General features: G+C 44.7%; 1 pseudogene; it reads right to left on the bottom strand.

Annotated features, from left to right (window-relative positions):
• Positions 1-21,109: 21,109 nt before the first annotated feature.
• Positions 21,110-21,886, bottom strand: LOC136506480 (uncharacterized; annotated as a pseudogene).
• Between the last annotated feature and the right edge of the window lie 940 nt (positions 21,887-22,826).

Raw genomic sequence — 22,826 nt, 5'->3', positions numbered from 1 at the left:
CCCTCTCTCCCCCTCCCTCTCCTGAGCCGCTCGCCGCCGCCGCCGCTGTCGCTCGCCGTCACCGCTTCCGCCCGCCGTCGCCGCCCGCGGCCACCGCCGGCCCCTCTCTCTCCCTCCCTCCCCTGAACCGCTGGCCCCTCTGTCTCCCTCTCCCTCCCTCACTCCCTCGCAGCAACCTCCTGCCGGTGGCCATCTCCTCGCTGTCTGTGGGCAGGGGTGACCCCCCTATCCTTGTTTCCTCGTAGCCAAGGTACTCCCCCTCTCGATTTGGTTATTTGAATGGTTGATTGAAGTATTTGCTTGGTATTCAGGGTTTGTAGCAAAACTTGATGATTAGTTTAGGTAGTTAGATTAGGTCGTTTAGTTAGTGTATTTAGTTAGGTTAGTGTAGTTAGTTAGTTAGATTTGTTACTTAGGTTATTATAGTTAGGTAGTTAGATTAGTTAGTTATTTTAGTACATTTAGTTACTTGGGTACCTTATTTTAGTTAGTTAGATCACTTAGTATAGTTAGTTTGTAGTATAGGTAACAGAAGTATGATTAGTTACTTAGGTTAAATATTGCACGTTTTAGTGTTTCCTCTAGGTTATAATTAGTTGTTTCCTCTATCCATTTCGAAGACTTGATGAAGTTTTCTCAAATGGTTTTGTAGATGGATTGTTTAGTCCGCTTGTTTTATGGAGGAAGTGTTAGGAAACAAGATGGTTTGTTTGAGGATATGGAAGAAGAATTGAAAATGTTTGATGATCCTCCTAGCTTCAGCGATCTTGTTTTGCGTGTGAAGGAAAAGTTTGACGGGGAATTCACACTGAAGGGGAGGTTTGATAGTGGGAAGACTAGGGCACACTACGTCCTAATGCCTTTACGCGACCAGGCTCACTGGTCCTGCTACACAAGGGTAATCCAAGGGTCAAATGTGACCATGGCTGAGGTGGTGGTGGAGAACGGGTACAAGATTGAGGATGTGGAGGACGAGTCATCCTTTGACGGAGTTGGAGGCGATGGACATGAATGGGGGGTCGATGTGGATGCAACACCAGGAGATATGGAGATGGATGGTTAGCTGACACAGGAGCAACTTTATTCGTCTCAAATGGGAGTCGATGAATCTAGGCGGATGTCAGTAGGCCTTATAAACAATGACTTCAATGTGGATGAGTTGGAGCAGGACGAGGAGGAGCAGGTGGAGGAGGAAAGGATTGGTGATGACAATAACAGTGATTCAGAGGACTCAAACAATGAGCAAGGAGGCAGAGATGCTATGCCAGTACCTGTTAAGGTGAGAGTAGTCAGAGATGTGCTAGGACCAAGTCAAGAACGGCATGCTATGCCAGTCCAGGGAAGACTAGTCAGAGATGTGCTAGAGGATGTTACCCCCTTTGATTCATGGGTTAGGTTGAGTGAAGCACAACAGTACGTTCCACTAGAGCCTTGCACAGCGATGGAGCTGATGCAACAGAGGTCAATGAACATACCTTTTCGTGGCGTTCCGAACTATAGGGACGTCAGCCTGACAGATATGGCAGTTTGTGACACCGGCCTACAGATGTGTAGGAAATAGTTGTACAACCATGAGAATGTAATCCTTAGCAAGGGGATGGTATTCAATACAATGTCTGAGCTGAAACTGTTTCTTCAGGACTATGCGGTGTATCACCATTGGCTCTACACTGTCACTCATTCTAACAAGGAGTTGAGGTACCATGTGATTTGCAAGCCAGGTTGTCTATGGAGGCTAAATGCTCGGAAGAAAGAGAGCGATGGCAAGTGGAGGATAACTAAAGTGGTCTAACCCCACACATGCCTGTCAAATAAGGGAAAGGAAAATCATCCTCAGCTCGCGGCATGATATCTTGCCCATCGCATATTGGGCCTCGTTGATGACGATAACGACGTTTCGGTGTCGTACTTGATTCGGTCCATACTTAGATTCACATGTTATGAGTCAAAGTACGGAAAGGCTTGGTGTGCTAAGCAGATTGCCCTAGAGATTTGTTGGGGTAGCTGGAAGGAAGCGTACAATAGCGTTCCTAGTATATTGTGTGCAGTGACTCACTACAACCCCAGCTTGAAATGGTTTATAGACACCGGAGGGAAGTACTGGCAAAACCACTACACCGGTGAGGTGAAATAGGTCCTGCGGTGTGTGTTTTGGTTGTTTGCTCAGACGGAACATGCCTTCCAGTATTGTCAGCCAGTCATATTTGTTGATGGCACTTTCCTAACCGGACAGTACAGGGGCGTGTTGATGATGGCTGCCGCTATGGATCCGAAGGATCAGATAGTACCAATGGCATTTGCTTTGGCCAAGGGAGAGTATGTTGATTCATGGTCATGGTTCATGCGGCTCCTATGTGTACATGTGCTTGGCCCCTCTCACATGATATGTATGATCTCTGACCATCACATAGGCCTACTTAATGCTGCAGAAGAACATCTTGAAGGGTTCTTGCCTCTAGTCCACAGATGGTGCATGCGACATTTCGCCGCTAATTTCTAGCATCGTCAGAGGAAGAAGGAGGTATGTGACAAGATTAAGGCCCTTTGTTGTGTACGTATAGAGCACCAGTTCGAGGAGACAAAGAAAGAACTATACAAGATGCTAAACAGAGAGGGGAAGGCCTGGTTGGAGGGGTAGATGGTAGATAAGCCCAAGTGGGCATTAGCATATGATGAGGGAAGTTTCAGGTACGGCATCATTACCACCAACTCAATGGAGTCATTCAACAAGGTCTTCACCGGAGTTCGAGCGTTGCCGATGTCCAGAGTTCGATCATTGAGTTCTTGTTTCACAAGTTCAATGAATATTTTGTGAAGGGGTCGGGCCTTGTGCAGAGTAGGGTCGCAGATGACATTTTGCCATGGGGATAGGCCAGAAAAGAACATCTGTATGAGGCTAAGTGTTGGGCGTAGCAGCATACTACCGAGGCCTATGGACCAAATAGGCAGGTTTATAATGTACGGGCCAAGGGTGGCACAATGTTGGGCGGCGAACGTTATGGTGGTCGCAACTACCGAGTGGATCTTGAAAAGGTAGAGTGCAGTTGCAACATGCCTCAGATTATGCATGCCCCTTGTTCCCACATGATCACGGCCTACAGGGCCCACGGATATGACTACCAAGCTGTGCCATATATGTCACCCTTATATCTCCAGTCGAACACCGTCAGTATATGGGAGATTAGTTTCAAGCTATACCTTGACCCGACACAGTGGTCGCCTTACCATGGTCTCGACTACCTCCGGGATCCAGATCTGCTGAAGGTAGGGAAGGGTAGGAGGAAGAAGAAGCACCTTAAGGGTGACATGGACGCTATGAGAGGTTACGACAGAGACAAATACAGATGGGGGAGGGGGCTTTGACTAGGCGCGTGGTACCAATTTGTGCTCCGTTTGCCACGAACCTGGTCACAAGGCTAGCAGCTATAGAAGACAAGGGCAGCAGGTGTATATGTTGCCCATATTTTAATAAGTTAATGTTACATTTAATTTTGCTTAACTTTTATGTATGTACACATGTTGCATCATTTTCTATTAATGTTAATATTTGCTATGCTTAGTAATGTTACTTTTTAATTTCCTATGAATTTATGCACTCATGTTCCATCATATTGTATTAATTTTAATGTTTTTACTAACTTTTTCATTTCTAATTTGAAACAGGATGGATCAACATCCAGACTACCCCTTCTTGAGTAGCACTACGATAGGGACCACCGAGCTCACCTATTCTCCGGTGCCCTTGGTTCCTCTGAGGCCACGCATGCACCTAGGGCACCGCTTGGACAAGCGATACGCGCCTTACATACGGTGTGCTGGCTTCCTTGAGCTCGCCTGGGTTTTCAACTCCGAGCTACTGGTCCTTGACCCCTCACTACTCACTGCAGTTGTCGACAGGTGGGACTTTATTTATTTTTGTTACCTTATCTTCATTTTTTTGTTACTACTAACATTTGTAATTTTGAAATGTAACCCCATAGGTGGAGGCCGGAGACCCACACCTTCCACCTTCCTTGCGGTGAGATGACAATCACGTTGTAGGATGTTGAAAGGTCCTAATGGCTAGAGGGGGGTGAATAGCCTAATAAAAATTTCTACAACAACACTTAACCAAAATGGTTAGACAATTATGAGGTGAAGCAAGTGTAGCGCTAGCCTACTCAAAATGCAAGCCACCTACCATAATTCTAGTTTAGATAGTGTCTATTCACACAAAAGCTATAACACTACCCTATGTTCGTGTGCTCTCAAAGGCTAACTAAAGAGCCACACCAACCAAGCAAGCAAGCTCTCACAACGAGCTACACTAAAGAGCTTGTCAACTAGTTTGCAGTAAAGTAAAGAGAGTGATCAAGAAGACTATACCATCATGTAGAGGTAGGAGCCAATCAATCACAAGAGAGAATTACAATGTAGACCAATCACCTCGAAATCAAATGATGAACATAATAATTTTTATCGAGGTTCACTTACTTGCCGGCAAGCTACTCCTCGTTGTGGCGATTCACTCACTTGAAGGTTCACGCGCTAATTGGCTTCACACACCAAACCTTCAAAAGGGTGCCGCACAACCAACACAAGATGAGGATCACACAAGCCATGAGCAATCCACTAGAGTACCTTTTGGCTCTCCGTTGGGGAAAGGTCAAGAACCCCTCACAATCACCACGATCGGAGCTGGAGACAATCACCACCCTTCACTCAATGATCCTCCCTGCTCCAAGCCGTCTAGGTGGCAGCAACCACTAAGAGTAACAAGCGAAATCCGCAGCGAAACACGAACACCAAGTGCCTCTAGATGCAATCACTCAAGCAATGCACTTGGATCACTCCCAATCTCACAATGATGATGAATCAATGATGGAGATGAGTGGGAGGGCTTTGGCTAAGCTCACAAGGTTGCTATGTCAATGCTAATGGCTAAGAGAGTGAGCTTGAACCGGCCATGGGGCTTAAATAGAAGCCCCCATGAAATAGAGCTGTTGTACCCCTTCACTGGGTACTGATCGGGGTGACCGAACGCTCCGGTCCACCTGACCGGACGCTGTCCTCAGCGTCCAGTCGCCCGATGGTGGCCACGTGTCTCCTGCATTCAACGGTGAACGTTTGATCTCAATGGTCGACAAGTTGACCGGACGCTTTGATAGAGTTGACCGAACGCTGATCCCTCAGCGTCCGGTCATTTACAGTAAGGGTACAAAACAAGTTTTTGCCGACCAGACACGTCCGGTCATGCTTGACCGAACATAGCCCAGCGTTCGGTGCTTAACCCTAATCACTATGCCGACCGACAACATGATCGGATGCAGCCCTTCAGCGTCCGGTCGCAGAGCGACCCAGCGTCCGGTCAGTTGACCGACGCCAGCATCATTGTGACCAACTCCATTTCACTTCTAACTTCTCTACCCTTACTCAAATGTGCCAACCACCAAGTGTATCACCTTGTGCACACGTGTTAGCATATTTTCACAAACATTTTCAAGGGTGTTAGCACTCCACTAGATCCTAAATGCATATGCAATGAGTTAGAGCATCTAGTGGCACTTTGATAACCATATTTCAATACGAGTTTCACCCCTCTTAATAGTACGGCTATCAAACCTAAATATGATCACACTCTCTAAGTGTCTTGATCACCAAAACAAAATAGCTCCTACAAATTATACCTTTGCCTTGAGCTTTTTGTTTTTCTCTTTCTTCTTTTCAAGTTTAAGCCCTTGATCATCACTATGCCATCACCATTGTCATGCTATGATCTTCATTGGCTTCTCCTCTTGAAGTGTGCTACCTATCTCATGATCACTTGATAAACTAGGTTAGCACTTAGGTTTCATCAATTCACCAAAACCAAACAAGAGCTTTCAATCTCCCCCTTTTTGGTAATTGATGACAACCCTTATACAAAGATATTAATTAAAATTCCATTGAATCCATGTTGCTTGTCCAAGCATATTTACCATATGTAAAAGGATATGGACAAGTTTCATGAACCCCAAATGGTAGCAATTGCTCCCCCTACATATGTGCTAAGAGTTTGGATTGTAGCTTGCACATATGCTTGGATAGGAAATATAGGAGACAATGTCTACCAAATAATGCTAAGGTATAAGAGATGGACCTTTGAAGCGTGATACCAATCAGAGTGCACCATTATACCATCCTTAGCATCATGGTTAGCTCAATACCACTTGGAAATATTTGGAAATAAAATCACTAGATATCCTATGCATGCTAGTTTTTCATTTCATCATTTAAACCGACAACTAGCATACACCACACAAGCATGGATATCGCAATCTAAAACTTGTGCCATGCAAGCAAAACATATGAAATGCACATTCAAATGCACCATATAAGTTCATGAGCTTGCTCCCCCTACTTGTGTGCTCTAAATTTTAGTTGATCCATTTCCTTTGTCATATTTCTCATATATCAAGTTATCTTTATGTTTCTCTCTCTTTATGATATGTCTCCCCCTTTTTCACTATTTTTACTATTTTTACTACTATCTTTGTTTCTCTCCCCCTTTGTCATCAATGACCACAAAGGTTCTAAATATACCTTGGATTGCTAGATGCACTAACCATATTTGAGAATGTGACTAGATGCACTAACCATGTCCTTAGCAACGATGTATGTCATGCCAATCAACTTTTACCTTGGATTGCTCGAAGGAGAGGCATGTCATATAAGTGGGGGGGGGGGGTGCATCAACACATATTTGAGAAATCCAATATGTTCAACTCATTCCTTAGCTTGCAAAACCTTTTCTCATCCAATGGCTTGGTGAATATGTCGGCAAGTTGATCTTCGGTGCCCACACTCTCAATGCATATGTCCCCTTTTTGTTGGTGATCTCTTATGAAATGGTGGCGTACATCAATGTGCTTTGTTCTTGCATGTTGCACTGGATTGTTGGTTAACTTGATTGCACTCTCATTGTCACATAGCAATGGCACTTCTTGAACTTAATTCCAAAGTCATTTAAGGTGGCCTTCATCTAAAGAATTTGTGCACAACAACTACCGGCGGATATGTATTCGGCCTCGGCGGTTGATAATGCAACACTATTTTGCTTCTTTGATGACCATGAAACAAGTGATCTTCCCAACAATTGACATGTGCCCGATGTGCTCTTCCTTTCAACCTTGCATCCCGCATAATCCGAGTTGGAGTAACCAACTAGCTCAAACTTTGCTCCTTTGGGATACCACAAACCAACATTTGGTGTATGCTTAAAGTACCTCAATATCCTCTTTGTAGCCTTCAAATGACTTTCTCTTGGTGAGGCTTGAAATCTTGCACACATGCATACACTAAACATGACATCCGGCCTTAATGCGGTCACATAGAGTAGGCTTTCAATCATAGACCGATATAACTTTTGATCCACCATATTTCCACTTGCATCACTATCCAAGTTGCCATTGGTTCCCATTGGTGTACTAATGACTTTGCTATCACTCATGCCAAACTTCTTGATCATGTCCTTGATGTACTTTCCTTGACTTACAAATGTACCATGTTTCAATTGCTTGATTTAAAGACCAAGAAAGTAACTCAATTCTCCAATCATGGACATCTCAAACTCATTAGCCATCATCTTTCCAAACTCATCACAAAAGTCTCGATTGGTTGATCCAAATATGATATCATCAACATAGATTTGCAACACAAATAGATATTTTCCAATCTTCTTGATGAAAAGAGTGGTGTCAACCTTGTCCATTATGAACCCTTTAGAGAGTAGGAAATCCCTCAATCTCTCATACCATGCTCTAGGTGCTTGCTTCAAACCATACAAAGCTTTCTTCAACTTGTACACATGGTTGGGCTTCTTGTCATCTTCAAAACCGAGAGGTTGCTCGATATATACTTCTTCAATGATGTAACCATTGAGAAATGCACTCTTAACATCCATTTGATAGAGCTTGATGTTGTGGGCACAAGCATAGGCTAGCAAGATTCTTATTGCTTCCAATCTAGCAACCGGGGCATATGTTTCTCTAAAGTCAAAACCTTCAACTTGAGTATAGCCTTGTGCTACTAATCTTGCTTTGTTCCTTACTACTATCCCATCTTGATCTTGCTTGTTTCTAAAGACCCATTTGGTTCCAATCACATTGTGTCCCTTTGGTCTCTCTACTAATTCCCATACTTGATTTCTTGTGAAGTTATTCAATTCTTCATGCATAGCATTCATCCAATCAACATCCTTCAAAGCTTCATCTATCTTCTTTGGTTCAATGGATGACACAAATGAGAAGTGTTCATAAAATGATGCCAATCTTGATCTTGTTTGTACACCTCTTAAAATATCACCAATGATTGTATCCAAAGGATGATCTCTTGCAATACTTGTTGGTTGGAGCAATGGAACTTGATTGCTTGCACTTGCTTGATCATTGGGTTGAGATGATGTACTAGCCACTTGATCTTGATCAATATCATGAGAGCCACTTTCACTAGCTTGAATTGTATTCTCTTGCTCATTTGAGTTAGAGAGTACTTGCACTTGATCATCTTCATCATTATTTACTTGCCTAGGCCTTAGTTCACCAATATCCATGTTCTTCATGGCATTTGAAAGTTGAATGCCTCTAACATGTTCCAAGTTTTCATTCTCTACTTGTGAACCCTTGGTTTCATCAAATTCAACATCATGAACTTCCTCAAGAGTACCACTATCCAAATTCCAAACTCTATATGCTTTTCTTGTAGTGGAATAACCAAGTAAGAATCCTTCATCACATTTCTTATCAAACTTGCCCAATCTAGTGCCTTTCTTCAAGATATAGCATTTGCAACTAAAGACCCGAAAATATGCAATGTTTGGCTTTCTACCATTCAAGAGCTCATATGGCGTCTTCTCTTTCAATCGGTGACAATAGAGGCGGTTGCTACAATAGCAAGCCGTGTTGATAGCTTCGGCCCAAAAAGATTGACTCACATTGTTCTCACTAAACATAGACCTTGCCATATCAATGAGTGTTCTATTCTTTCTCTCAACAAGGCCAGTTGATTGAGGTGTGTACTTGGCCAAGAATTGATGTCTAATTCCAAATTCATCACACAACTCATCAATTTTAGTGTTCTTGAACTCACTACCATCATCACTTCTAACTCTCTTGATGGTTGTGTCAAACTCATTGTAAATGCCTTTGACAAATGATTTGAATATTGCAAACATATCACTTTTATCCACTAGAAAGAATACCCATGTGTATCTAGTGTAGTCATCCACTATCACAAAGCCATACTTGTTACCACCAATGCTAGTGTATTGTGTTGGCCCAAATAAATCCATGTGTAATAACTCAAATGCTTTACTAGTGCTCATCATGCTTTTCTTAGGATGGGTGTTTCCAACTTGTTTGCTGGCTTAACAAGAGCTACAAAGCTTATCCTTTTCAAACACAACATCTTTTAAACCTTTAACTAAGTCATGCTTAACCAATCTATTCAATTGTTTCATTCCAACATGACCAAGCCTTCTATGCCATAACCAACCCATGCTAGACTTAGTGAACAAGCATGTAGATAATCTAGTTTCACTAGCATTGAAATCAACCAAGTATAGATTCTCATATCTAAAGCCTTTGAAGATCAAATTAGAGCCATCTACACTTATGATCTCTACATCATCTACCCCAAATATGCATTTGAATCCAATATCACACAATTGAGCCATGAATAGCAAATTGAAGTTCAAGCTCTCTACTAGCAACACATTGGATATGCTCATGTCATTTGATATTGCAATCTTACCAAGCCCTTTGACCTTGCCTTTGCCATTGTCACCAAATGTGATACTATCATAACCATCATTGCCATTGGTGTTGATTGAGTTGAATATTCTTGCATCACCGGTCATGTGTTGAGTGCACCCACTATTAAGAACCCAATGCCTTCCTCTGGCTTTGTAATTGACCTACAAAAGAAGATCAATTCTTTTTAGGTACCCAAACTTGCTTGGGTCCTTGAAGGTTAGTAACCAAGCTCTTTGGCACCCAAATGGCTTTCTTCTTTGAGCCCATCCATGGTTTGTCAATGAACTTAGCCTTCACACCATTTGTACCCTTGGTAAGCATATAGCATGAATCAAGCTTTATGAAGGATACATTAGCATTTTTGCTCTTGTTGTTGTATTCTTGATCTTTGTGACCCACTTGCTTGCAACTAATGCAAAACCGACCATTGTTCTTCACAAAACTAGTCTTGTGAGGAGTAAAAGCTGCCTTGCCTTTCTTGGGGGTATAGCTTAATCCCTCTTTGTAGAGAGAAGCTCTTTGGCTACCCAAGCACATAAGCAAGCGGTCCTCACCACCATAAGCCTTAGCTAAGGTGTGAGTGAGCTTAGTGACCTCCTTCTTAAGGTTCTCATTCTCAACCACTAGTGAGGCATCACAAGTGAGACCGTCACTACTAGATGAGGTAGAAGTGGAAGTGCTACAAGAAGGGTTAGTAGGATCAACAATGATAGGCATTGATAGTGATTCATCAATTATATCACAAGTTAAACCTACATCACAAGTTTCAACATGATTCTTTTTACCTTGTTCATTAAGCAAAGTGGAATGAGCCTTTTCAAGCTTTTTGTGAGCCTTACCAAGCTTCTCATGGGCTTCCTCTAGCTTCTCATGAGTTGCTTTGAGCTCATCAAGGGCTTGCTTAAGGGCTTTTACCTCCTTATTTAAGCTCTTGCATTCCCTTCTCTTAATGTCAAAGTGTTCTTTAGCATCTTTTAGCATGTCAAATAATTTATCCTTAGTAGGTTCATCATTATCACTATCACTATCATTTTCATTTTCATGTTCATTATCATCATCATATTCTTCATCACTTTCATCTTCACAAGATTGTACCTTAGTGGCCTTAGCCATGAAGCATGATGAAGATTCGAAGAGAGAAGGCTTCTCATTGATGGCAATGCTTGCAAGAACCTTCTTCTTGGTGGTCTTGTTGTCATCACTATCATCATCATCACTTGAGGAAGCATCACTATCCCAAGTGACTACATATGAACCACCCTTCTTCTTGAATGCCATCTTGTCCTTCTTCTCTTTCTTTTCCTTCTTGTCCTTCTTCTTGTTCTTGTTGTTGTCATCATCATTGTCACTATTGTATGGGCATTGAGCAACAAGATGATCTTTGCTTCCACACTTGAAGCATCTTCTTGACTCTTCTTTGTTCTTGGATGAAGACTTCTTTCTTCTAGCATGGTAGCCCTTCTTCACCATAAACTTGCCAAATCTCTTAACAAATAGAGCCATCTTCTCATCATCATCATCATCCCATAATTCATCTTCTTCACTTGATGTTTCTTGCTTAGCTTTGCCCTTGGATGATGTGGCCTTGAATGCCACACTCTTCTTCTTTTCATCCTTCTTCTCATTCTTTTCTTCCTTCTCATCTTCATCTCTATATGTATCATTGGTCATGATGTCTCCCAACACTTGGTTTGGTGTCATGGTGTCCAAACCACTCCTCACTAGAATTGTGACCAATGTGCCAAATCTTGAAGGTAAGCATCTCAAGAACTTGTGGGAGAAGTCCTTGTCCTTTACCTCTTCTCCAAGTGCTTTGAGATAATTGATAAGCACTTGAAGCCTATGAAACATCTCTGGCACACTCTCATCCTCCTTTATCTTGAAGCTTGCAAACTTCTCTTTAAGGATGTATGCCTTTGCACCCTTCACGGCTTGAGTGCCCTCAAATGATTCTTCCAATTTCTTCCAAGCCTCATGAGCCATCTCAATATTCTTGATTTGCTCAAATGTTCTTTCATCAATTGCATCATGAATAACACTTAGAGCAATGCCATTGTTTTGGAGAAGCACTTCTTTGGCGGTGGTGGGATTCTCCAGATCACCAATCTCAATTTTGGTTTCAACTACCTTCCATACTTTTCTATTGATTAACTTGATGTGTGTGGTCATCTTTGACTTCCAATAAGGATAATTTGTACCATCAAATTGGGGTGGCTTCTTGGTGTTGTTGATTTGAGCCATTTTTACACCGAAGGTTGTTAAGCCTCAAATCACGGTGACCTCGGCTCCGATACCACTTGAAAGGTCCTAATGGCTAGAGGGGGGTGAATAGCCTAATAAAAATTTCTACAACAATACTTAACCAAAATGGTTAGATAATTATGAGGTGAAGCAAGTGTAGCGCTAGCCTACTCAAAATGTAAGCCACCTACCACAATTCTAGTTTAGATAGTGTCTATTCACACAAAAGCTATAACACTACCTATGTTAGTGTGCTCTCAAAGGCTAACTAAAGAGCCACACAAACCAAGCAAGCAAGCTCTCACAACTAGCTACACTAAAGAGCTTGTCAACTAGTTTGCGGTAAAGTAAAGAGAGTGATCAAGAAGATTATACCGTCGTGTAGAGGAAGGAGCCAATCAATCACAAGAGAGAATTACAATGTAGACCAATCACCTTGGAATCAAATGATGAACACAATGATTTTTATCGAGGTTCACTTGCTTGCCGACAAGCTTCTCCTCATTGTGGTGATTCACTCACTTGAAGGTTCACGCGCTAATTGGCTTCACACGCTAAACCCTCAAAAGGGTGCCGCACAACCAACACAAGATGAGGATCACATAAGCCATGAGCAATCCACTAAAGTACCTTTTGGCTCTCCACCAGGGAAAGGTCAAGAACCCATCACAATCACCATAATCGGAGCCGGAGACAATCACCACCCTCTGCTCAACGATCCTCGCTGCTCCAAGCCATCTAGGTGGTGGCAACCACCAAGAGTAACAAGCAAAATCCATAGCGAAACACGAACACCAAGTGCCTATAGATGCAATCACTCAAGCAATGCACTTGGATCACTCCCAATCTCACTATGATGATGAATCAATGATGGAGATGAGTGGGAGGGCTTTGGCTAAGCTCACAAGGTTGCTATGTCAATGCTAATGGCCAAGAGAGTGAGCTTTGAACCAGCCATGGGGCTTAAATAGAAGCCCCCATGAAATAGAGCCATTGTACCCCTTCACTAGATACTGATCGGGGTGACCGGACACTCCGGTCCACCTGACCGGACGCTGCTCCTCAGCGTCCGGTCACCCGATGGCGGCCACGTGTCTCCTGCGTTCAACGGTGAATGTTTGATCTCAATGGTCGACAAGTTGATCGGACGCTCTGACAGAGTTGATCGGACGCTGATCCCTCAGCGCCCGGTCATTTACAGTAAGGGTCCAAAACAAGTTTTTGCCAACCGGACGCGTCCGGTCATGCTTGACCAGACACAGCCTAGCATCCGGTGCTTAACCCTAATCACTATGCTGAACGACAACACGACCGGACGCAGCCCTTCAGCGTTCGGTCAGTTGACCGATGCCAGCATCATTGCGACTAACTCCATTTCACTTCTAACTTCTTCACCCTTGCTCAAATGTGCCAACCACCAAGTGTATCACCTTGTGCACATGTGTTAGCATATTTTCACAAACATTTTCAAGGGTGTTAGCACTCCACTAGATCCTAAATGCATATGCAATGAGTTAGAGCATCTAATGGCACTTTGATAACCGTATTTCAATACGAGTTTCACCCCTCTTAATAGTACGGCTATCAAACCTAAATGTGATCACACTCTCTAAGTGTCTTGATCACCAAAACAAAATAGCTCCTACAAATTATACATTTGCCTTGAGCTTTTTGTTTTTCTCTTTCTTCTTTTCAAGTTTAAGCCCTTGATCATCACTATGCCATCACCATTGTCATGCTATGATCTTCATTGGCTTCTCCTCTTGAAGTGTGCTACCTATCTCATGATCACTTGATAAACTAGGTTAGCATTTAGGGTTTCATCAATTCACCAAAACCAAACAAGAGCTTTCAGACATGAAGCTTATTTTGTGTCTTTGGTTGGGTGGGGCTTCCAATGACTGGGATCATTGACCCCAATTGCTGGATGGACGTGGTCGAACAGTTCTGTGGTATTAGGCCACCTGACGATGAGGATGCTAGAAAATCTAAATAAGGAAATCGACCATATTTATTGCTTTCATTATTTTTTGGCATTACATCAGTCTCATTGTTCACTTTGGGTTGTCGCTGCACCTAGAGGCGCCAGAGGTGGAGATCGAGAGGTACGCCAGAGTCAGGCCGTGGCACTTCCTCAGCGTGTTCCTGTCCCCCGATGCGTCGGGTAACACCATTAGCTGGTCGTTTCTCCCCATACTTAGCCAGCCATGGGAGAACATATCCGTGTATAGCTAGGGCAGCGCGGTCCTAGCATGGATGTATCATTAGCTCTGCGTTGCCTGCTATCGCATGACAGCGAACGCCAGCCTAGGTGGCTGCTCGCACCTGCTACAGGTTTGGTGTTGGGAGCGATAGCCAGTTGGGAGGCCCGTTCTCCATGGTTTGCCTGTAAGTACATCGATTTTTTATGTAGTTTAAACCACTTAAATACAATTGTCAGCGTTAAATATAGTGATCAGCACTTGACAACTAAATTTTCTTGTTCAATGCAGGATTGGAATCACGAGGATGTTGGCCCGACTGCTCTGTACATTTGGAAAAAAGCAGAGCTAGTGAGAGGCAACCGCAGTGGCGGTACAGGCTCTACATGGACCTACTGGACATCATGAGACCGCACCAGGTTAGGACCACTTTGATTATACATGTCAGTTGTATTGTTGGTTTTACAAAAAATCAAAACTTAACTGAGTCACTTAAATTTTAGGTGACTCGGTGTCCTTAAGGTTGATGGGAGCTGCTGGACTACCTAAGTCCTCGCACTGAGGAAGAGTTGTATGAGTGGCATTCAGACGTCCCACTCATTTTTCCACATCGTCGAGATGCACTACCCTTATAGGGTGTGTAGGTAGTTCAGAAGAAGGTAGTCATACCCTCGCGGTTGTATTCGCCGAACTAGGCTTTGCACAAGTGGGAGCGCATAGCACTTGAATATTTCAAAACCTAAAATAGTATTGTGTGTATCCAACCACTAACTTTCATGTATATTGCGGATACGATCGAAGGAACAGGTATAAGGAGAAGGATTGGTGCATGTGGGGGATATACCCCCAGGCACCACAAGATGGTAGAAGATGTGATCTACTAGGACTCTTATAGATATTGTAATCCAAATAGAATACCTACCATATAACCCTACCCCTCTAGAGTATATAAGAAGCGACAGGGGTCCCCCAGTTGGCATCCTAGATCAACATCCAGATTCAGATACAAACCTCTGGGCTTAGCCTAGAATCATATCTCATTATTCCACCACATACACAATCAATACAAACCAACAGAACATAGGACATAGGGTTTTACGTCGTATTGACGGCCTGAACCTATCTAAATCTTATGTCTCTATTGCCATCTAGTTTCAGATCATGCGCACCTCTACCACACAATCTACCATCGTGGGTATACCCCTCGGTGGACTATCAACGGTATCTCATTGATAGTTGGCGCGCCAGGTAGGGGTGTACGTGCTGATCCTCCAACGAGCTAGATGGCAGTTTTCGTCGATGTCTACTAAAAATCTGGGTGAGCCGTTCTTAGCAACATTGTTGATTAGATCAATCTACTCTTTGAATATCTAATACAGATTAATTTTTCTGCATGTGCCAACTCGTCTCCCTCGTCCGCGATCTACTTCACCTTTGTTGTGGTTCGGTGGCGTGCGTGTTTCCTGCTGTGCGCCACCGCATGAGGATTCGTACATCTATCTACTCGGATACTATGCCAACCACTCGGCCACGACGATAGCTCGTCTCTACCAACAAGCTAAGTGTTATTTTCTTACATGTTTTAATCACATATTTCTTTGATCGCCATACATCTTCAAAATTTTCTTCATGATTCTTCGCTGACCACCCTAAGGGTGTGCTTAGCATGTAATTATGTCTCCTCCCCTTTTACTCCTGACTAAATCGCTAAAGTGGAACACGCTTTCATCATGAGGCAAAGAAGTGGCCCTGTTTCCGATTCAGCACCTAAATGTGTATGGGCAGTAGTGCTCTGCGTCATGGGTTGGTTGGCAGCGGCTCCTCAGTGATGCCTATACTCTTAAGCGTGTACGAGAATCAGTGCTCTGCGCCATAGGGTATGGGATAGCTGGGGCTTTGTTCTCGCGTAAAAGGCTAACCACTTGAGGAGATAAAGAAAACTTCAAAGAGCGAGATGTGAAATTATTTCACATATGTTATTTCATCGGTGCTGATTTTCTCCGGAGTTCATGTATTTTATTTTTTACATCATATACTACCCGTTCTACATATTTGTATTATAGGGGCCAGGTTCGGTCGATGAGCCTATTTTTTACGCTCGGGGACTGGATCAGTCAAGAAGGACAAGAGGATCATCATCCAAGTGGTCGCACCACCTGGCACTCGGATTTCACCACCGACCAACTGGTTGGTCCGTTAGGCTCATGCACTTCATCGCCGACTAGTTGGTCGGACAACTTGGTGTTCACTTCTGCTCGGTGCTCCCTTCATCGCTAACCTGTTGGTCGGACTGCTCGGCGCTCGCTTCATCACCCAACCAACTGGTCAGATTGCTCGTCGCTTGGGCTTCATCGTCAGCTATGCTGGGGGCTTACTAGCTATGCTGAGGACTCCTCAGTGTTTAGATTCTTTGTGTAAGAGTAGCCAGCTAAGCTGGGGACTCCCTTGGCGGTCGGATTTTGCTACATCAAGTCAGTTGGTTCAAATTTGATGGCCTTCCTTCGAACCTTGTTGCAGTGATTTGGGAGTTCCAAGGTGGGGGTGATACGGGGTCTCTGGTGAGGAGACTGCCCACTGGAAGCCTTATGATGGACTATCCAGATTGCCTTATTCAGATCGGATCGAGGCCGCAATCACTAAAGGAGTTGACTTTATTTCTTTGACCCTGCTACAAGATGTTTCTCTATCTTCTAGTAGGCTCAGGGACTAAGTGTGTACGCTTCACCTTGCGGTGAGTATACTGTTTTCCTTTCCTACTGGTTCTCAACTAAGCTAGGGACTAGTTGCATGTTTGGCTAAGCGTCTAGAGTCTTCTATTTTTTTTACCCTGGCACTAGGTGCATTCTTCACCTACTATCAGGCTCGGGGACTAAGTGTGTACACTTTACCTAGCGGTGCGTGTACTGCTTGGATATGGACTAAGCTCCCTTATTGACTAAGTCATGGATGATAATCATACGACATCGCAAATGGAACCTAAGTGTGTACACTTCATCTAAGGTGAAGAATTTTTAAATTCAATCTTGAGCTCCTTACATCCTTCTGGCAAACCTTACTTGAGTAAGTTCGAGGCCTGCTAACCAGTTTAATTGGTCGGCTATTTATTTTCTTCGGTTGGCTACCAGTTAAACCGGTTAGACTACTAGTTAAACTGGTCGGATTACCAGTTAAACTGGTCGGCTTCAAGTTAGACTGCTCGAACGTGATCAAGATGCGTTGCTCAGTGGATACAAGGCGCTCGGGGACTAGTTGTGGGGGATATACCCCTAGGTACCACAAGATGGTAGAAGATGTGATCTACTAGGACTCTTATAAATATTGTAATCCAAATAGAATACCTACCATATAACCGACTAGGATACTTTCCTTGTAACCCTACCCCTCCAGAGTATATAAGGAGGGGTAGGGGTCTCCTAGTTGGCACCCTAGATCAACATCCAGATCTAGATACAAACCTCTGGGCTTAGCCTAGAATCACATCTCATTATTCCACCACATACACAATCAATACAAACCAACAGAACACAGGACGTAGGGTTTTACGTTGTATTGATGGCCTGAACTTGTCTAAATCTTGTGTCTTTGTTGCCATCTAGTTCCTGATCATGCGCACCTCTACCACACAATCTACCATCTTGGGTATACCCCTCGGTGGACTATCGATGATATCCCGTCGACAGTGCGTGACGCACTACAGCTACATCTAGCTCTAGAATGAGAGGCAGAGGCATGAGGCGACCGATGGAGAACCACACGACCAGCAGACCTTTGACCTTTACCTCGAGTGGTTGCACAGGTCTATGAGGACACATATCAGGCCTCCCTACACTAAAGCCACAATCAACGAGGACATTTGCAATGAGTACGATGTTGCAACTAGGGCGGAGACACAGCCAGAGAGAGCACCGCTTCAGAGATATGTGGTAAGACATTTGAATGTTCACATAGGTAGTCGCGCATGCATTCAAATATGTTGACTACTTGGGAGGTACCTGATTTCTGTGCGTAGGCCACATAGTTGTCAATGCTCTCCAATGAAGCAGTCCTCCGACTTCATGAGACTAGAGGGGAGCAGCAGGGCATTCTACACGTCTTTGTCGATGTACAATCTATATGCAACATCTTTATAAAAACTTCGATCTACTTTATTTTAATAAATATCTAATTATTTCGTATCACATAATTTCGTAGAAAGTGAGGAGGACTACTAGGAAGCTGGCTCAGAAGCTCAGCTGCATGGATACACTATGGGTGCCACCATACGACCTGGCTTTGTCTACTCTAGTTTGTTTGACCTCTATGCCGATAACAGCCGGTTCATCCCCCACAATGGTTGGTGCTCGTACTCCGATCCGTCATGGCAAGGGCCCTGCAGAAGGAGCGTCGGCATCAATGCATGATGCCTACGACGACGACGAGGAGGACTATGATGACGATGACTACGATGAGATTGGCATGTCTCAGCTAGGTGGCGCACCGTTTCCTACTCAGGGAGATGAACAGGTGCTCCCTATACCTTTTCGCCAAACTTTTGAAGTAAGGTACCTATGGACTGTAACTAATGATGCCTACCTTATACTTGCAGGGTACCAGTCACATGCCATAGTTTCGCTGGGATCCCCGGCATCGCGACCGCAACGACGTTGGGTTCACTCCTAACATGCTACCTTCATGTCCAAAGCGACAGAAGCGTCCACGGTACCCGTACACTCCTGGGACATAGGGTCTAGAGTTTGAGTAATGTAGGATGACATGGAGAACTCAACTTATGTTGATGATGAACTTGTATTTGCAAACTAATGTACTTCGTGAACTTATGTACTATGGAACTCTTCTTATTTGTTGTGATGACGAATGTGCTTTAACTTCATCGATAAACTTAGCTTTTTCCTTAATTTTTTCGTCTCAACAACCAACGTGAGGCGAGGCGAGGCGTTGGCGAGACGAGGCTAGGAGAGGTGTTGGCAAGGCGAGGCGAGGGTGTTGGGCAAACGAATGAAATGCCACCTCTTTCTTCCTATTTTTCCCGTGTCAATGACTGCCATGCCATGCGGTTCGTGCGTCGGCCTTGCCGTGCTAGGCGGGGTGGTGCGGTGGCTTGCCGCCCTACGTGGGGTGGCGTGGTGGCTTGACGCGCCGTTCAGGGTGGCGTGGCTAAACCTAGAACACCCCCACCCCACCCTAGCCAACATGACCCAACCCGAGCCGACCATCCATCACCCAAAACCTGGCGCGGCGGTGGGAGAGCACGAGATGCCAACACCATCCATCATGGCAAAGCCAAGCCGAGCCAACCAAGGAATCTTCTTGGCACCGTCACGTCTCGCGTGCATCGCTCACCTCCCTGGCTCCCTTTCTCTCTTGCTCAAAAGTTGCTGGAGCCCTCTTCTCTTTGTCCAACCCCCAACCATGGATGAGGCGCAAGGTACATCTCTCTCTCTCTCTAGGTGCCATCTACGCTTTTTAGATGGATTGACAATGTCTAGGCTTTTCAGATGGATTGACAGTGTCTAGGCTTTTCAAAACCTATAGCATCTAGGCTTTTTAGTGATTTATCATGTCACCGTCGTATCGTACACATGCTTTTGCAGATTTCGAATAGACTTTTCAGTAAACGAGTCTAGGTTTTTCAGTGTCCTTCCAAATAGGCTTTTCAATGATAGTATGTAGCCTTCTCAAGACCATTTACGCCTATTTACAATGGCTACTAAACCCGCCTCTGCCTTTATATACGCATTGCTAGATGCATTGTTACTATCTTCAAAACGAGTTTTTGCTTTCATTGGAGTAGGAATGTCTAGAGGGTCATCTAGAGGAAAGGGAGGGAGGAAGGGGACTCCCATTGGGTGGGAAGGGTCTCTTGGTCCTGATTTCTTTGATGAAGCTGTGTATGAGTTTCCAGTTGAGAGCAAAAGTGATTTCACCCACGAGGCACCTCTCAGAGGATACGATAACCAGAAAGAAGATTGGCCAAAATACATGCATGGTGAGAACTGCTTAGTGCAGATGTTCACCGAGGGGGTGGATGGAGGTCGTCATTTCGTCAAATGCTTGCAAGCATGGGTAATTGTTATTACTATTTGTTTGTTAAATATGTTTCTCGTCTTTACTAACACTTATAGGAGATATTTATTACAGTCTTCTGAGGCCAAAGAAAACTATGGGTTCACTCGGTAGGTCGACCCACGTCCTATTTATCCGCATCAGCAGTACATCTACTACCTGTAGGACCGTATCTTTGATCTAGAAAGGGAAGTTAGCAGCGGTAAGAAGGACGACGAAGACGATGACAACAGCAATGGTGCTAGTTCACAGGAGGTACTCTGCACTGATCCATATTGCAACTGCCCTTACCACAAGAACAAGGGGCCTCCACTGCCACCGCCACCGCCACCACCATCGCCGCCTACACTGGGAGGGCACTATGGAGAAGGTTCAACACAATTTGTTATGTGGCTACATTACTAGGAGTAACATATCATACTCACGTGCCACATCCATGTGTTTGTTGTTTGGTTTAATTACCTAAGGCATGTTAGGTTTAGTACATGACCTCTTTACCATTGTTTGGTATAGGTCCTCACATGCCATTTCATATGTTGTACGTGTTCAACTGTGTACTGTAGTACTTCTTTGCTTTTAATTCCATTATGTGAACTCGTTACATTACGTCATCATTATTGAAATGAATGAAACAACAACATAGTTACAAAGTGCAGTACATGGACAAAGTAACAAATACATTACTTGACTAAAAGATGCAATACATGGCAACCCAATGAAAAGTCCAGTACTTGACAACACACTAAAAACTCCAGTGCATGAAAACATAGTGGAAAGTGCAATACTTGACAACATTGTTCATGACTAAACCATAGAAGTACCAAATCTAGCAAACTACTGAGTGCAACGAGGCCATTTTCCCTTCCTCAGAGCATCAGGATTCTCCTCCATTGCTGCTTTCGCACAGCGAATGCGCTCAAGCTTCTTCTCCTTCTCCTCCCTGAGCTGAGCAGCATGCCTCATTTCAGCCTCTTCTGTGTGCTCCTTTTCTGCTGCCTCCTCTTGGCGTCTCTTCTCCACCAACTCCTTGTGCTCCGCCTCCTACTCCTTCAATTTCCCCAGATACAACTTGTCTTTCTCCTTGATCTCGGTGTCGATCCACTGCTTAAAATCACAAAGTGGTGGAGGGGTCTGCAAAACATGCAACTGTTACACATACAACCTAATAAACCATGCATGATTTCATGACACATAAAATAATATTGCACAATATTAATTTCTCACCATCAACCCAATGCGGATCTGACGAGGTGTAGGGTCAAATGCATAATTGTCACACATCTAGTACCTTTGTTTGTACGTTTCCTCCTCATCAGAAATCTCTACCTTGCAGGGATCACCGTAGTAGCACATCGGCACCGGAACACCACTATGAAGTGGCAAACGGGTGAATGCAGTTCCTACCAACGTCCTATTCCAAAATTTGAACAAATCAATCCTAGGGTTTCCATTTCGTTTTAGGAACCAAGAACAAGAAACTCTACAAATCAATCATAGGGTATACCTTGGTTTGGAAGATTTACTATGCCTTGTCATCTCTGGAGGCCGATCTAGACGGAGGACGGAGGGAGGGGGCGGTGGAGAAGGGAGATCTGGAGGGGAGGAGGCCGAGATCCAGTGGGGGAAGAAAGGGACTGAGGGAGAGAGGAGAAACGGACTGAGGGAAGGAGGAGGAAGGGAGCCAACGCGTGGTTCTGTATCCGCCCTCACCGTGCCAGATGGGGTGGCGCGACAGAGCCTGCCACGTTCGCTGGTTAGCGCTCTGCTGACCAGCCTCGCCACGCCACCATGCATAGTGCGACAGTATGATTGCCGCTAGGTGCGGCCAAAATTGATAGTTTTTTTTTTAAAAAAAAATCAATGTTAGATTTAAAAAAGTTTAAAAAAAAGTATTAAAAATAAAAAAAATCACTCCCCCAGCCCGCCGCCGCCCCACCCACCCCACAGACCGCGAGCCCCATCAAACCAACCACAAATCCGTGCTCTTCGCTCCCCGATCTAGCTCCCCATGGCAGTTTTGAGGTCGATCCACACCACCTCGAGGCGCAATCAGTGGAGGACCCCCAAGTCCACAGCCATGTCCCTGGTCCATGCAAGATCGAGCTTGAGCACCCTAGTGAGAAAGCGCCCCCACCTCTACCCACGCCGGTGACCCTCCTAGTGTTGGCGTCCACTCCCAAGCCATCTGTCATCCCATCCTCGGTTTCACTCCCTGCCCAGCGCCCGCTAGAGCTGACATCTGAAGAAGAAGAGGAAGTGGGGAACTCGTCCACTGGGATGACGACGATGACGACCTTGAAGCCGCCTCTCCCACCACCCCTGACGCATTGGGCGAAGAGACGCTGGCAGGCCTGGGAGCTGGGTGCGCCGCGCCCCCCTCCGGGGCATCCCCGGCTCCAAGATCCGGTGGATCCTCCGCGGCACCCTCGGCGGAACCCTCGATCCCATCACCTGCTCTGGTGCTTGCCGCCCCTGCGTCTGGAGATGTCGTGGCGTTGCCCCGCCTGAAATCCATCCTGGTACGGCATGCTGCGCCCCCTACAGCTGGGAA

The sequence above is a fragment of the Miscanthus floridulus genome, chromosome 15 (assembly GCF_019320115.1).
Source record: "Miscanthus floridulus cultivar M001 chromosome 15, ASM1932011v1, whole genome shotgun sequence".
NCBI classification, from domain to species: domain Eukaryota; kingdom Viridiplantae; phylum Streptophyta; class Magnoliopsida; order Poales; family Poaceae; genus Miscanthus; species Miscanthus floridulus.
The sequence above is the reverse complement of the archived record's forward strand: the minus strand, read 5'-3'. Positions and strand labels throughout refer to the sequence as shown.